Source organism: Leopardus geoffroyi, chromosome C2 (genome assembly GCF_018350155.1).
Source record: "Leopardus geoffroyi isolate Oge1 chromosome C2, O.geoffroyi_Oge1_pat1.0, whole genome shotgun sequence".
NCBI lineage: Eukaryota > Metazoa > Chordata > Mammalia > Carnivora > Felidae > Leopardus > Leopardus geoffroyi.
Window position 1 is genome coordinate 2,971,112 of NC_059333.1, and position 16,713 is coordinate 2,987,824.

General features: G+C 62.7%; 1 long non-coding RNA gene across 3 annotated transcripts; it reads right to left on the bottom strand.

Annotated features, from left to right (window-relative positions):
- Positions 1-6,664: 6,664 nt before the first annotated feature.
- On the bottom strand, positions 6,665-12,909 carry LOC123610510. 3 transcript variants are annotated; one of them, XR_006718160.1, is made up of 5 exons: positions 12,504-12,909; positions 11,439-11,531; positions 10,924-11,058; positions 10,482-10,817; positions 6,665-7,365 (listed from the first exon to the last, which is right to left on the bottom strand). It is a non-coding gene; the product is annotated as an uncharacterized LOC123610510 (long non-coding RNA). The 3 variants fall into 3 exon arrangements; XR_006718159.1 differs by lacking the exon at positions 10,482-10,817 and having other exon boundaries at positions 12,504-12,901; XR_006718161.1 differs by lacking the exons at positions 10,482-10,817; positions 12,504-12,909 and adding an exon at positions 12,133-12,345.
- Between the last annotated feature and the right edge of the window lie 3,804 nt (positions 12,910-16,713).

Genomic DNA, 16,713 nt, shown 5'->3' on the forward strand with positions numbered 1-16,713 from the left:
AGGCCAGGCGATCCCAGCAGCAGGAGCTGCTCTCGGCCAAGGAGCCTGTGCCCCTGCCCGGCCATTAGGGCTGGGATGCCATTGGTCCTGGAAGTGCCACGGAGGGACCACCTGAGCAGGACAGGGACGCGCTCCTAGTGGCCGCTGACTCAACTCAAGCGGGACGAGCTGGTCCTCTCCCCTCTCCCTCCCTGCAGGCTGTCCCACGGCAGAGCCCACGCAGCTGGCCGGCAGTGCGCTTGGGAAGTGAGTTTGCAGCCACTGACCCCTAGAAAACACGGCGTGGGCGAAAGCGGGGAGGGAGAGAATGTGCCGGGGCGTGGAAACCACATCCTTGCTACACTGTTGACCTTGGCATGAGTGCGGATGGTCCTGTAGGCTCCGATCCTGCACGTTCCAATCCCCCGAGGCCGCCTGGGCCTGTGCAGGCCTGAACGTGCCACCCCCGCCCCCTGCCTTCCTCTGCCGCCTGCCCCCACCAGGCTCCTCTGGCATCATCTGCGCTGAGTCAGCTGCTCCTTGTCCCGGGGTCCTTAGTCAACATCCAGTGACTTGGCCATCCTGGTGGGCAAAAGCAGTTCGATCTTTGACGCTTTGCTAGGACCGGGCGTATGCAGCCCTTTACCCCAGATTCATTTCTGGGGACGGTGGGGATCAATGCTGTAGCTGGAAGTCCCCTGCAGTCACCAGGGTGCCAAATGCAGCGGGGGCCGTGGGAGAGGGAATGGGGACGAAGGGCTATCGGGTGTCAGGCCATCTCGGGCTCCTCTCGGGGAGGAAAGGGGACGGGGCAGCCCAGCACCTCTGTGACGAGACACGCAGGGCCAGCCCCAGAGAAGCTCCCCAGGGCCCCGGAGGTGACTTTCTTCCTCCACGTGGGAACGTCGGAGAACGTGTTGGCCGGCCCTGTAGACGCGGGGCTGATCCCTGCATTACTTTGCTGGGGCTGCTGTACCGAGGCACCACAGAGTAGTACGGACAACAGAACGTCGTCGTTTCAGTTCTGGAGGGGCTGGACGGCCAAAGCCAAGGTGCCGGCGAAGCTGGTTCTTCCCGAGGGTGGGGAGGGAGATCTGTCCCGGGCCCTCCCCCCGACTCCTGCTGGTTCGCTGGCTTCTTTGGCGTTCTGGGGCTGGTAGGTGACGCCCCACCCCAATCTCTGCCTGAATCTTCACGTGGTGTTCTTGTACGTGTCTGTGTCCAAATTTCCCAGCGGTCGTATTGGATCAGGGCCACCCCTCTCCAATATGACCCCTCTTAACTAATTACATCTGCAACGACCCGGTTTCCAGACAAGGTCACATTCTGAGATGCAAAGGGCCAAGTCTTCAACACACGAAGGCTTTAGGGGAGAAGCAATTCAAAAACTGCAACCAACCCCCTTCGTACGCAAGGAGTGTCTCCGAGTAAAAACAAAAACAGGTTTGGTGACCATGATGTGAAAGACAGGCCAAGAACGGGCATAAGGAATTCTCTAGATAGCAAATACCTGTGATCACAAAACACAGGGAGGACGGCCCTACCTGACCAGTGGTTAAATACAAACCACGACACCTCCACACCATGCTCTCCCTGTCGAACTGGTGAGCTTCATATAGAGGACAGTCCTCAGGGCTGGCCACGCTTCCAGCCGACACGCAGGCAATGTCAGAGGTCCTTGTCGGCATGAATGTCCCCCCTGAAAGTGTGCCTTTGATCCAGCGCGTCTATTGCTGGTCACCTGACTTAGGGAAAGATCCCAAAACATGGGGAAATATCGATGCATAAAAACGTTCCTCTCGGTAATTAAAAATAAATAGAAGCAAACCAAAGATAGCAAAAGGGATTTGGTATACTCATGGGAGAGGGTATTGTACGCTCATTACAAATCACATTGAAAAAGAACATCAATGGCCTTGGGAAGTACCCACGTGACAATGTTAAGTGATGGGAGCAAAGCTGCACACACACGTACTGTACCAGAATTGCACCCAGGGTTTCATTTACAGAGGTGAGAACAAGAGGGACCCATGTTGTTGGAAGAAGATGTTTTATTCCGTACTAGAGAAAGGGGCACGACACCACGTGGGGCCACATGGGGAAGCACCAGGCCCGGGTCGGGAGGCAGAAGCAAGGGGAAGGCTGGTTTTCTGCAGGAAAGACAAGGCAGGGGAGCCAGCCTAGGACGGGCCAGTTTGAGCCATTCTGGCAGGTTCTGAGCCGCAGAGGCGGTCTCTTGTTGCCCGGTACGTGCCCCGGGGTTGATCCCGGGTGGGGGCATCGGCGGGGCCCGGTGTGTGGGAGCCCTGGCCGTCTCTGGCAGCTGGCTAACCCGGGGAGGGCCGCCTGTCCCCAGCCAGGGAGGCCACAGACACCAGGACAGCAAGATTGCAGAAAATACAGAAGTGTAGTTAAAACCATCGGCCCCGGAGACAGAGCTAAACCCCAAGCGAGCAGAAACCCACACTCAAAGAAGACACACTCGTGCACACACACGCACGTGTGCACACACTCACACGCATACACGCACGCATATGCACACATCCACACATGCACACACACACACACACACACACACACAAGGCCTTAATTCTGTTTTTACAATGTGCAGAAACAGGTAGGACTGGAAGGAAACATTCCAAAAGCGTTGACAGTGTTCACTGTGTGGTGAGTTGAGTGTATTTTCTTCCTTCTGCTTCTTATAATTTTCTTTATTTTCAAATTCCGTGTGAATGACTCTGCATTGTTCTTAAAGTCAGGCTAAAAGGGTTGAAGGCGCTTTCGTGGCTGCCCCCTCCATGGCCTCAGTGGGCCTCTGAGCACGGGCCCCGAGCCTCCCCTCCGGCCACCAGGCCTCCCCCGCCCCCCTCCTCCTCCCCCCCCCCCCCCCCCCCCCCCCCCCGCGGTCCTCGCTCAAGCAGCTGTGACTCAGCGCGCTGGCATCTCAGCCCCCAGGAGGGAAGGAAGCAAAGGAGTGGAGGGCGAGATGTGAGCCGTGAAATGGAAAGGAGGAACCACGCCTGGATCGTGCTGGTGACTAATTATCAGCTCTTCTGTATATCACGTCGCGGGCCCTGCGGAGCGAGCGCCCGGGACAGCACGCTCCACGCTCACAGGGGACAGGTGCCACCTGCGTCCCTCTCCTGCCCTTGGGGCGTGAGGATCTGGCCAGGGGTTGGCCACCACCCTTGGCCAGAGAGTTCGGGGCACAGTCAGGGAAGCCAGGACCCCAGAGTCCAAGCCCCTTTGTCAGAATCCCAACCAGAGTGGCCACGTCCTCTGACGGTCCCAGGGTGTGACTGTCCCCCAGCTTGGGTGACTGGGAGTCCTGGTTTCAGCATTAAAGCCCTGCGTCCCCTCCGTCCTGGACAAACAGGGATGGCTAGTCACGGACTCCCAGGGGCCCAACCCTCCCCTCAGGGTCCCGAGCCCTGAGAGCAGGGGGGGGAAGGGAAGGGGGGAGAAGGGGAGGGGAAAAGGGACAGAGGTGAGTTTGGGGGTGAAGTCAGTCACTCTGGGAGGATGTCCCGAGGTGACCCAGGTACCTCCCGTTTCCAGACCCTGCCTCCATTCAGCTGTGACCTTCAAGAGGTCAGTTCATGTGCAGAGGAGTCAAACCTTCTATTAACATTTTTTCAGGTACTTTAAACCACAGTCATTACGCGGGGGCGCTTTAGAAATTACGGCGGAATACACTTTTGCTAATCGATTTGATTCGCTGCATCTATGCAAGGTCTCCACACATAGGCAAACATGTAATAAAAACTACGAGGCTAGACAATTTTTCACGCAGAACTGAGAGAACCAGACATCTAAACGACCCCCTTCGCCTCGAGGCATTTCGGGGATGGCTCGGAGCAGGCCAGCGTCACCCGCACACAGGCTCAGCTATTGCGGGGCTGATGGCTCCCTGCCTGACCAAGTGCTCTCCGGAACGTTCCACACTTAAGCAGGGATGTGGGAAGGAGGAGCCCGCCAAGCCAGACTTCAGGGCCTGTGCCCGACAGTTCCCGATGGCGCCTCCTACTTCTCCCGGAATCGGCTTCCAGGCTCTGCCTCTTGGGACCTGGCCTTCGCGTGTGCACGTCGGCCCGGGTGGGTGCGCAGGCTGAGCCTCCGACCTCGGCACAGGTCACGGCCTCACAGTTTGTGGGTTCGAGCCCCACGTCGGGCCGGGTGCTGTTAGCGCAGAGCCTGCTTTGGGTCTTCTGTCCCCTTCTCTCTCTCTCTGCCCCTCCCCCCTTGGTTCTCTCTAAATAAATAAATAAACTTTAAAAGGAAAAGGGGGGCCCCCACGGCTCACATTCCAAAATGACCATGTTCCCCGCCTTCCTCGGGGCACAGGAAGAACACCTCCTGGCAGCCCAGAGGCCGGAGCTGGGTCCCAACAGTGCCACGTGGCGCCCAGGCCCTTGCCCTGCGGCCTCAGTTTCCCCAGGGAGGGTGAGAGAGGCTACCCTCTCATCCTCTTTGTCCGCAGGCAACGGCTGCTTTCATCAGGGCCACCGGGTCCCGTCGACACCACCTGCACAGCCGGCTCCCGACTCAGCCAGCCCTTCCCGACAGCAGCCCCGTGACCCACGGTGCCGAGCCGGCGGGCGCAGGCTCGGCTTCGGGGGAGCCCCCACCCCCTGCCAGGCTGTGGTCCCCGCCCGTCGAAGGGGCTGCGGCGTCCGCACGGTGCCGGCTGGACCTCCTCTCTCTTCAGTCTTGCCCGCTCCCCTCGGGGGCAGAGCAAGGCACCGCCTCAGAGGACGCATGCTTTAATCTAGAAGACCGATCTTTTACTCGGGCCTCTGCCAGCCGCCGTGTGCCCGGGACGACGTGCGGCAGTGTTCGGAACGGCGGCGAGTCTGTGGTTGTGCGGCGGCCGGGTTTGAAGTGGCCGTCAGCGGGGGAAGCACTGAGGGTGAAACTGCTTTCCTGTCCTGGAACATTTGGGGATTTTGATCACACTCTCGGCCTCTGACAGCCTCTGGGGCCTTTGGAATATTCCGGCACGGCTGCCAGGTCCTGAGCCTCGTCTGTTGCCGCGTGTGGTTCTGGGACCCTCTGGAGGGGTTGAGGGCCGATCAGGGCCTTGAGTCACAGAGGCACCGAGGGGAGGGCCTCGGGTGTGAGTGGCAGGGCGTCTGCGAGGCGCAGGCCACATGCGGGAGCAAGGCTAGTGTGTGTTCTGGGCTCCGCTGGAGGCACTCTAGGGCAGGGTCCACATTCCTGTCCCAGTGGGGGCTCTTTCTCTCCTCTGCAGATGGGACTCCTTCAGCTGCCTGGAGGAGGGGGTCCTGGCCGCGGCCCCCCAAGGCCTGCGAGGTGGTCCAGCTTCAAGACCCCAGAGGAACTACAGCCCCTTCCTCCCCATGTCCAGGGATGGCCCCGAGGCTCCTGCTGGTCAGCCGCCCCCTGGGCCAGCGCACCTGCCGGGAGGCGGTGCTACTTTGGCCAACCTGGGGTTGCCGTGCGCGTCTCTGGGGTCCTTGGGGGCTGGTTCTGAGACGGGCTGCCTCCAGAACCACCCAGAGGCTGTGCTGCCACGGCCCAAGTCTGGCCTGTTTGTGTCTGACCCCTGGCCAAGAAGGGTTTTAACATTTTATTTATTTAGTTATTTTTAGAGTTTATTTATTTATTTTGAGAGGGGCAGAGAGAGGGAGGGAGACACGGAATCCAAAGCAGGCTCCGAGCTGTCAGCACAGAGCCCGACGCGGGGCTCCGACCCACCAACCGTGAGATCGTAAGCTGAGCCAAAGTCAGATGCTCAACCGACCGAGCCACGCGGGTGCCCGGTTTTAATATTCGTAAGTGGCGGGGTGGGGGGAGGGGAAGACGACCTGTGGAGGTTGCACCAAAGTCAAACTTCAGGTCCATAAATAAAGTTTCATTGTGGCACGGCCACACCCACTTGTCCACGTCGTGTCTCCTGTGACTTTTGCAACAGAGAGGATGCAGCAGAGACCGCCGGCCACAGAGCCTAAATATTTACTCTCTGGCCCTTTCCAGAAACAGTTCGCAGAGCCCTTGGCCAGATCGATGCTCCCCACGCCTCCGTCACCCACCGGCCACGGCAGAATTTCAGCCAGGCCGGTCCACGACGCACCTGGCGCTTTCCGTCCAGCCAGCCCGGGGCTAACGGCCCTCCTCACCAGTCTCGGCCCCAAGAGATGACATCCTTCCGTCGGGGTTTTGATGCTCTACGCTTTTTGCTAATGTGCAGGAAGGTCCACACAGGACTTGAAAAGCTGACGCTGCGTCCGATCCCTGCCGCCCCACACGGCGCCCCGTGGCCCGCTCATCTTAAGGCCTCTTCCGCCGGATCCTGGGCTTCTGTGGCCCTGATGCCCACTGTCTGCCTGTGGTCACATCCGTCATCGGCCTAGCAGATGTCCAGCCTCGTGGGGTCGGAGCCGGGACGCTGTGCAAGCAGGAGGGCCTCACCCTCTTCCCCGAGCTCTGGCTGACGGGAGCGTGAGCCGCGTGGGGGCAGGTGGGGGCAGGAAGTTTGCTCCGCCGATGAATCAGTGGGGCCGAGCCTGGGCTTCTGGGGTCATGTTTCGGTTGGTGTGGGGCCAGACTTTTCCAACTTCCCAGCTGGGTCCTGGGGGCAGGGGGAGGCCCGTGGTCCCAGCCATAGAGCCGGTGGGGGGCGGGGGGGGGGTGCCGGAAGTACTTTGGTGGGAGATGGCTGGGGTGGGTGCCACGGGACCGTGGGACGAGGAGATCCCACGTCAGGAACGTTCCGCTTGGTTTCCATCTTGGCCCAAACGGCGGAGTGCAGACGTCAGAGCGTCGAGGACGGAGCCAGGTGGCACCATCGTTCCTGGCAGGGGACTCCACCCACAGCGGGCCAGGAAGCAGAGGCGAACAGAACGAGCCGCGTCAGAGGCAGGCGGTGGCCCACACCTCCGAGGCCGTCTGCCTCGGGAGTTGGGATTCACACACGTCCTCTGGCAGTGCCGTTGGACCAGTAGCCTCCCACGGGCCTCCCAGACAGAGGCGCTCACTCCCTGTCCCTGGCAGGCCCGCCTAGAACGTTCTCTGGGCTTCCCACTCTGCTATCTCCCGGCCCAACTCAGCTCCAAGGTGGACACGGGCGACCGGCCATCGGACGACTGAGCGGGACACCAGCTGGAAACCTCTGGACCGTGGAGGCCCCACATAGTCCACCTGAGGCTGGCCCGCCACTCACCAGGCATTTTCAGCCCTGGGGAAGCTTCCAGGATGTGGAAGGCAGAGGAACGCCTGTCAGGAAGCGGCACCTGTCTTCCAGACAGGTGGAGAGGAGTCCGGGCAGACTGGGATGGCAGGATGGCAGCAGACCCTCGAGAGGGGTCCCCTGGAGGCTGGAGACTCAAGGGGAGCAAGCAGGAGGGTGAGGGTCAGGGCTGCTTCCTGAAGGAGGAAGGGGGCAGATATAAGAAGGGAGAGCCTGGCCTGGAGGGGCTCCAGGCGGAGGAGAGCTTTCTAGCAGGAGAAGGAAAGGGAAAGCCCCCCCCCACACTCACAGGCTTGTGATCAGACCTGAGTGTTTCCTTATTTAAATGCCCCAGTTACCCGCATGGCCACCACTTGGTTCCCACGGGCCCACGGGGTTGACCACCTGTGCCCCACCCCCCCCCCCCCCCAACCACCACTCAAGCCATCTGGTACTTAAACCTCTGCTCCTGCTGTGGAAAAAGGAACAAGGAACCGCCCTCCCCCAGCCAGCCCCAGGACAGCTCATGTCAACTCCAGAGGGCCCGCAGAACTCTGTCATAGGCGTGACATAGGCAGACCTGGTCCTCAGAGCCCCAGGCAGGAAGCAAGCTTTTTTACCGACGTCATCCTAGGCAACTCGCAGAATCGTCTCCCAGAAACAGGGGACGTGGGCCAGCAGGGTGAGCCAATGGCCTGAATGAGGTCCCAGGGGCCCGGGCGGCCCAGCACCTTCCCCTGCCGCTGGACCTGGGATCTACGGGGGTCCTCGTGGGTTCAGTCCCACATCCCGCAGCCCCCCAGCCAGAAGGTGGCCTGATCACTGCAGGAGCGACTTTGAAGAGGACGAGGGCTCACAAGCAGGGGAGGCTCTGGTGGGGGCTGGGGCCCAGGAGCGTGTCCGTCCAGGTCTGAGGGACCCCGGGCGTCCAGCAATTAGGAAGCAAGCTGTCCGTGCCCGTGTAGCCACTTTCAGGACCGCCGGGGGCCCACACGTGAGGGAGGCTGTGGGGTAAATGTCACCAGAAGGGACGCCAGCCTGCCGGTGCCCGCGTGGCCTTCTCGCAGGTGCCTGCGCTCAGGGCAAGGGGGCCGGGGGGGCAGCCAGAGAGCACGGCCAGAGCGATTTGTGTCACCGTTCATCTGTTTGTCGTGTGGATTCAGGCAAAGCTGTTAGAGAGGGCCTACTGTGCGCTGGCATGTCACATGAGGTCCTTCTAGGCCTCGATTCGGCTCAGGCTCGAGAGAAGTTCCGGAGCCCAGAGCCAACGATGAGCCGGTACCAGTTACCAGGTGTGGAACCCCTGCCAATCCTCACGGCAAAACTACCCCTGCTGTGGCCACGCCTCGCTGTGGAGAGGCGCATACCGTGGGCTCCACGCGCCACCCCCCCTTCCACATGTAAGAGAACCGGGGCCCGGAGAGGGTAAGCAGGGGGTCAGGCGTCTAGTGAGAGGCTGAGTGTAAAATGCAGACCTTCCGCGCCCAGGCGGGGCCTCTCTCTCTCTCTCTGTCTCTCTGTCTCACTGATGACCGCTTCTCCGGCAAAGGCCCTGTCAGAACCTGGAGCCCAGAAACCCTCCCTTTCAGACCAAACCTCCCATGTGGGCTGGTGGTCAGCCTGCGGGCCAGAACTGGGGCCCGGCTGGGATGCCTGTGGCTCAGAATGACCACGCCTGCCTCCTCCTGGCGTTGGTGTCGGGCCAGGGGCTCCTGCTGTCCTCCTTTCCCCAGGTGCCCTGGCTTCTAGAACATTCAGGCCGGCGGGGACAACATGGGAGGGCTGCTTTGTGCCGGGAGCCACAGGCCAGGCTTCCTCCTTCCACGGTGTAGAAAGAGCACAGCATGTGCTTTGAAGGGCACTGATGTGTACAGAGCACTTAAAGGAAAACCTCTGACTATTTTCTCAATGGAAGAGCAAATATTGACGTCTTATAAACTGAAGGGCAGGTTGGAGTGTATGCGGATACCGACTTTGGGGCACTGCCACTGCGGCTCCGTGGGGAGCCGGCGGGAAAACAGACACTGGCGGCTTGGCCGCTGGGCCAGAAGGACCGGAAGAAATGCCCCCTCGGTTGGGGGCGCAGGGCTGGGCGCCCGGGTCTCCAAAGGGAGGGGAGGGGAGGGGCGGGCGGCTGGTCCGCTCAGCCCCTCCTGCCGGCTTTTCCGTCTGGAAAACCAGAAGTGGGGTGGGGAGGGGCATCCTCCCATTCCTGGGGTGCCTTTGCTGGGCCTGGGGGAGCCCCTGCTAGGCTCCTCTCTCCCCCCCAACCCCGTCCCCACTTGCACATGACAGCCGACAGCCCGGCCACGTGGACAGCATGACCATCGGCCGACTGCCCGCCGGCCGATGCGGACTGGTTACTAGAACAAAACAACACAAAGGCCGACTTCAGCCCGGAGAGCAGAAAGAGGGCAGCGGAGGGGAGGCCGTGGGCGGGGACGCCCTGCCTGCAGAGAACGGCTCCCTCCCGACGAGCCCGGGGCGCCGGGGGCCGGGTGGGCTGCCGGGCCCGGGAGGCTCTGCCCTGCTGGCCTGAGGACACAGGCCACACAGGCGAGTGTGTGGATCGGCGGGTCGGCCCACTCCCGAGCGGAGGATCCGGTTCAGGGGCCGAACTCCAGGAGCACCGGCTAGCCTGGAGGTCTCCCGCAAGGCCCAACCTGCCCTGTACGTCTGTCTGCCCAGAGCTCAGGCTGTCTTCCATTCCGAGCCCGCTGCAATCCCGCTGCACTGTTCTGGACGCTTCTGCCGGCAGTCCCCATCAGCTCTGTGCCTGCCTCTCAACCGTCTGCGTGGAGAAAGGCCCAGAGCTGCGTGGGACGGCTGCTGGAAACATCCAGAACAGCGCGGCAGGATTGTAGTGCAGGTCAGGGAGGAGAGCGACGGCAGCGACAGACAGATTTAGTGTTCAGAGTCAGTCCTCACCAGCCCTTGACCTCGTGAGTGACCCTGTTTCCTGAGGCCGTGATTCCGAGACGGTGCCGGAGGGTGTCCCCAGGCTGCAGGGACCCCGGACCCGTGTCCCCACAGCGCAGCAGCAGATGTCTCTCCCTTGGGCGGGAAGGGAGAGAGCCGGCCTCCCAGCCACCCAGGTCGTCCTGCTGCAAGGCAGAACGCCCCACAGGCCCTTCCACGAGGAGGGCTCCCCGCTCCAAGGGCCGCCCACAAGGGTGACATCGCAGTGGCCAAGAGGAGACGGGCTGCTGTGTCCCACACCCCACAGTGTGACCCCCCCAGGGTGAGCTCGGGCCGTGCGACAGGGTTTTTCTCCATATGCCCCCCAGCCTGCCTCCGCCCCCCCAGCCCGCACCTGCCGCGCCCCGGGGTTGTTTGCCAGTGGCCGGTCCAAAGCGTCGGGACTGGGCACTTCCCGGCCCGGGTGCCGGTTGAGGGCAAATGTGGCCGGGAGGGAGGCCCTGGCATCGTTGTCCTCAGCTCCTGACGCGTCCTTCCACCCGGACCCCCCACTGCTGTCTCACTGTCACCCTCCCGGGTGGCTACTCGTGGCCCCTGGATATTCTGTTCTTCCGTGGTCATCAAGTCCAGGCCAGAGGGCTGCGGTTAGGACTGCACGGGGTCGGGGGGGCAGGAAGAGAGGAGAGGGTCCTCGTGCTGTGCTAGAAGCGGTCAAATCCCGCCAAGTGCCCTGTCGATTGAAGCCAGTGCTGATCCGAACGTGGAAAGCAACCACACCCACGGTGCGTGTGTGCCCACGTGTGAGTGTAAGCATGTGCGCACGTGCTCACACTCACCTGCATTTGTGCGTGCACGTGTGGGTGTGGGAGCGTGTTCACGTGCGTGTGTCTTTAAGGAAGAACAGAATATCCCGGCAGGCTGGCCTCTTCCAGGGCAGTCGGGGTCCCATGGTGGCTCTCATCCACAGGGGTCTGGAAGGGCACCCCGGGTCCCCGTGACCTCCGAGCCCAGCTCCCCACACTCCCGGGAGGAGCCCTGGACACGCGTCCCGTGTCCGCGAACCGCCCCGGGAAGCCAAGGAGGGCCAGGCGGCACAGCTCCAGGCGGAGGCCAGTGCGCGGGGGTGTCCCGCCCCAGCCCTGCGGGATGCCTTGCGGAGGCTGCCCCGGCCCCTGCCCCCATTCGCCCTGGGATGGGTCCATCTGGCCTGACTTCCTCCCACGCTGCCAGCGCCACTCCAGGCAAATAGCCCTGCCCGGAGCCCAAGGACCCCAGGCACCCTCTGGCTGGGGACGTGGGGCAGGAGGTGGCCTGGCAGGCGACGCCTGAGGCCCCGCGGCGCACGGCTGACCTTGCCAGGGCCTGCGGTGCGGGGGGGGGGGGGGGGGGGGCGGGGCTGGCCCCTCTTGACCTCCGGGGAGCCCCACATGCCACGCTGGCCGCCCTTTAAAAAGCAGCTGATTATCTCAGATGCCAGGCCCGCCGGAGCCCTCTGCCCACCACCCTCCCCCCTGCCACCCCCGTGCTGGACCACAGAGCTGCCGGCTGAGGACGGTGGCCGCCGCTCAGAGAGCTGGAAGCTTTTGATTTGCGTCAGTGCCGAGCTGGCCAGGAGGAGCCTTCACGCCGGGCGCCTGGCAGCCTCATAGGGTGACGGTGACATCACAGCTCTTGGTCACCAGCCCTGCGGAGCCAAGGGAGTCCCGGGGGAGAGGCAGGAGGCACGCTCACCCGGGTGCTGCCCGCTGAGCTGGCATTCCGGTCTCCCCAGGAGCGGGGCGGCTCAGGCCATGGGGTTTCTAGAAGCAGTTTCCATGATGCAAGCATCCCGGGGTCGGGCCCCAGGAGGAGGGAGCAGAAGTGCATTCTCTCCTGCAGCGGGCTCCCCACAGCCACCAGAGGCCTCTGGCTAATTGAGGGACTTGGCAGGAGCCCCGGCCGCCAAGGCGAACCTGCAATTTCACGGAGATGAAAGCCTCCCCCGAGGACCCCCCTGAAAAACACAGAGACCAAAGCTCGTGGAGGAAACGTCCGCGTCCCGATACCTTCTCTTTGGCGTCCCGTGGAGGCTCCAGCCCGAGCCGGGTTCGGATTGAGCTATGTGACCCCACTGCCTCTCGCGCCTCCCCCGTGTGACCTTCCCAGCCCTTCCTTATCACCACCCCTGCCGCTCTGGGGCAGGAAAGTGTGAGTCACCTCAGAGATCCGACACTGTATCCTTGCAAAGGGCCTGCTGCAAAGGTGTCCCCCGACGTCCCCCTCAGAGCTAAAACCCTGTGGCCTCCTGTCACCTTCCAGGGCACAAGCCTCCCACGAGGGACCACCCGCGGCAGCTCGAATCCCCCTTCCCACAGCTCTGGCCTGCCCACACTCTCTTTGCCTCAGCCCAACGCCCTGGGCATGTGCCTCCGTTTACCTGCTCGGAAAGCTTCCTCCTCCAAGCACCAGGCCAGGAAGGACCCATGTTCACCCAGAGCTCACCCACTGGCCTCAGGGCCACCACTTTCTCCAGCGCATGCTGTCCTGTGCTGCCCTCGGCCCAGGTGGGAGATCTTGTCCCCCCCGCCATGCCGTGGCTGCCTGGAGGCCAGACCCCGTGCACTGTCCGTGACACAGACGGCGGGGCTGGGTCCCGAGCACAAGGACACGAGTCTTCCTTCTCACGTGGGTCCCCGCGGCCTTGTCCTTGCTAACAAGGAGCACTGGTCACAGTCTGCTCTCCTCTGAAAATCCAAGAATCTGGGCGGCTCAGTCGGTTAAGCGTCCAACTCTTGGTTTCAACTCAGGTCATGATCTCTTGGTTTTGTGAGTTTGAGCCCCGTGTCGGGCTCGGTGCTGGCAGCGTGGAGCCTGCTTGGGATTCTCTCTCTGCCCCTCCACCACTCTCTCTCTCTCTCTCTCTCTCTCAAAATAAACTTAAAAAAAAAAATCCAAGAATCCAGTCGGAGGGGTTCTTGGGGGACCCACCCTTGCAGGGAAACAGTTTAGGGGGGCCCCACCTGAAAAGAACATTCAGACCCCTTACTCAGGGCCCATCGATCTCAGGGCCCAGCGCCAGAGGCTGACACGGGGCTCCGGGGTTTCTTGGGCTCTGCCCACCGGCCAGAGGCTCACACTCTGAGACAGGAGGAAGGGGAAGGTGCCTGTTGCCGAAGAGCCCTCCACGTTGGTGGGTTCCTCCCAGGCAGGGTTTGCCAGGGGCCGGGCGTTATTGGTTTGGGGAATGGTTGGGGCCACGCCCAGCCCCTTTCCTGCCGTGCCATCCTGTGGGCCCCGGGACTGTGTCTGAGGGCTTTCCGTGTCCGCCCCGCACCCCAGCCGGTCCTGCCACTGTAGGCGGGCTCTGTGTTTGTACCTGTTTCCGGGGCAGCCCTAATAGATCAACACACTGGGAGGCTAAAATCACGCATGGGCAGGGCCGGTTCCTTCTGAGGGTTCCGGGGAGGGGGGTCCTCTCCCAGCCTCGGGGCCTTGCTGACAGCCCTCGGTGCTCCCACACATCCCTCCGACCTCCGCCTTTTCCCGGTGAGTCTGTGTGTGCTTTTTTCTGTCGCTGGGTTATGTCCCCTCCCCACCGGCCAGGATGGTCTCATCTTGACCCTAATCATGCCCGCCAAGGCTCTGGTCGCACGAAGGTCACATTCACAGGGCTGGGTGGACATCTCTCCTGGGGCCACGGTTCAGCCCACGAGGCCAGGTGAGCAGAAGGAACAAGTCCCCTGTCCTGATTATGAGCTCACCTAACTGGCCCAAGCTGGTGTCTCGGGACCAGATCAAGACACCGAGGCCAGGGGATGGTGGCTGGCCCAGGGCAAGCTCGGTTGGGGCAGGGCCAGGACAAGAACCTGGGCGGCTGTTCCCCCCACTCCTGGGGGCTCATGTGTGATGGGGGGGGGGGCTGTCCTGGCCCCATCAAGCACCTCAGACCCTAAGAGTCCTTTCCTCTCCCTGCTGCCCTCCCCCCACTTGCCCTGTGACCCGTGGGTAGCTGTACATCACGAAGGCCTGCCCTGGTAAAGGACAGCAGCCTCCCTGGCTCTTCCTGGCCATGGGACTGGCCACCCCGGGCATGGAAACTGACAGCTGAGCCACTCAGGACAGAACCACACATCATGAGGCCTGGCGGGACCATCCTCTGTCACCGTGACTCATCTACGGCGGGCAGGAACTGCGGGTGGAGAGCCCGTGAGCTCGTCCGCCACGCGGAGGGCCACAGTCCGGGCGACTCAGAGCAGGGGCAGGGCCCAGGAGCAGGACCGATTGCCCTTCCCCCCAAGCCCCTCTAGGCTGCTAGCTGGGTCGGTGCCCCGCTTCTCCAGGGTGAGGCCTCTAAAGTCTGAACGGGCGAGGCCGCTGCTGCCTGACCCCAGACCAGAGCCGGTGACTCATGGTGGAGGCCTCCCGGGAGGGCTGACGGGAGGCATCTGGCCACAAATACTTGCACACGTGCTAAGCTTGCAGCCCTACAATGGAGTGGGTGGGGAAGGCCTTGGGGTCGGTGCCCACGCCCTGGAACCAGTGGGGGCGCCTGGCTCGGCAGGGGGTGCCGGGCTGTCTGTGAAAGAGCAGACCGGGACGCCCGCCACCCAGGAGGGGCCCGGATGTGGTCCTCTCTCCCTCCCGGTGTGAGAAGGAGGCCTCCCGCCCCGGTCTTGGTGCCATTGGCAGGACAGGCAGGGCTGTCCCTGGGGACAGATGGACACACGCTCTCCCCAGGCCTCTGGGGAGTCCGGGGAGCAGATCTCAGCAACAGGAGCCCCCAGGCACCCCCAGGAGAGCAGAGGGAAACCGGAGCAGACACCCCAGATTCCCAGGTGGACAGTATCTGAGTTTCTGGCTCGGGGAGGGGTAGCCCTTCCTTCCCCAAAGGCCACGTTTCTAGTTGCTGGTGAGCAGGGGTGGGGGGGCGCCTCTGGGGCAGCGGTCTCGGGCTCACCAGTTTGTCGTGTAGGGGAGCGCCTGGTGGCCCCTGGGGCACCCAGCACGCTCTGTGACTGCTCATACTCAGGGGTACCTGTGGGACACCGGGGGCTGAGGGGCCCGGGCGGTCTCTGTGGGGAGTTGTTCTCTGCCTTCTGGCTGCTGCTGGCTGAGTTCTGAGACGACTTTCCCAGAGAACCCCCGGGCCAGAGACAGACCCACCAGGCCTTTAACTCCGGCGGGAGGTTAAACCCGTCCATGGGGGCTCTGCCACGGCCACGGGCCTCATCCGGAACTACTCCCAGATCCCCCCGCTCAGGACCCTGTCTCCAGGGACAGCTCCTTATGAAGCTCCAGCTGGCAGGGTCGTGTTGCTTCGGTGGAAAGGAGCAGGAGAAGCCTCGCCCCGTGGGGTTGGCTGGACAGGCGGTGAGGGCCACCGGGTACAGGCTCCGGCCTGCCACGGCCATCACGCATGTCCAAAATCACCGGCCAGGGAGCGAGTGGCAGGCCAGCTGCACGGGACGCGGCTCTGTATGGGAGGGTCGCATGGCCTCCACAGCTCCCTCAGACGCCACCCTTCGCTCCGGAAACTCCTCTGGCCTCACTCAGCCTGCGGACGCTCGGTCAAGCTCCACGGAGCCGGTCGCTGCTCCCACAGTGGCTGCCGCACCCCGTGACCAGGCTTCTGTCCAGTGGCTGACCTTTGCACTTTGAGAGGGGGTGGGGGACTGTCCTTGAAGGTGTCCCCAGCACGTGTCACAGGGCTGTGCACCTGTCCACAAGGACACATGCGTGTCCCGCCCCTACTATGGGCTCTGCACTCTACCTGTGATTCTGTCCTGGACGTGTGTGCTTGTGTCCACCATCCTGTGCCACAGGGGAGGAGACCCAGGCCCGGGAGGGGCAGCGGGGGCCCCGCTTGCGGGTCTGGTCCCACCCTCCTGATTGGAGTGGGAGAGCCTCAGGCTGGGAGCTGGCCCAGCACCACCAGTGGGAAAACAGAGAAGACTTTCAGAGTCACCTTGGTCCATAGAGGGGGCATGGGCTCACGGACGCAGACCCTCCCGGTGCCCCCGTGCGTGCGCCCCAGGGCGGCCCTCGGCTGTCTCTTCTCCGTTCCGTGGTGTGGATGGTGTTGTGGGCTGAATTTTGTCCCCCGAAGAGAGATGTCCACTCCTAACCCCCGTTCCTGTAACAGGGACCTTATTCGGAAACCGGGTCTTTGTGGGTCTAATCAAGTTACGAGGAGGCCAGGCTGGATTGGGGTGGGCCCTCGATCCCGTGAGAGTGTCCTTAACAGAGACAGAAAAGGACACACAGACACAGACAGAAGCCATGTGAGGATGTAGGCCAGAGAGCAGGGAACCCCAAGAGTTGCCAGCAACTCCGGAGCTGGGAGAGAGGCGGGGACAGCTCGTGTTCCAGAGCCTCCAGAGGGGGCAGGGCCCGGCCGACACCTTGTTCCAGACTGTTCCAGATGAGTGTTGTATGCTGCTTTGAGCGGTGGTCCAGGACGCTGGTAGAGATGGGAAGATTCCAGGAAGCGACTGTCTCCACCTGGACATCGCCCCCTTCCTGGTCAGGGGGCGCCTCGTGGGGCTTAGGAGGGCCCCTTGTGGGGTCCAGCTGCGTACCAACCACCGGCCCGGCCCGTTACCCCTGACCGCCTCCTGGCACCGTCCCTCCGCCCCTCCTCTGCGCCA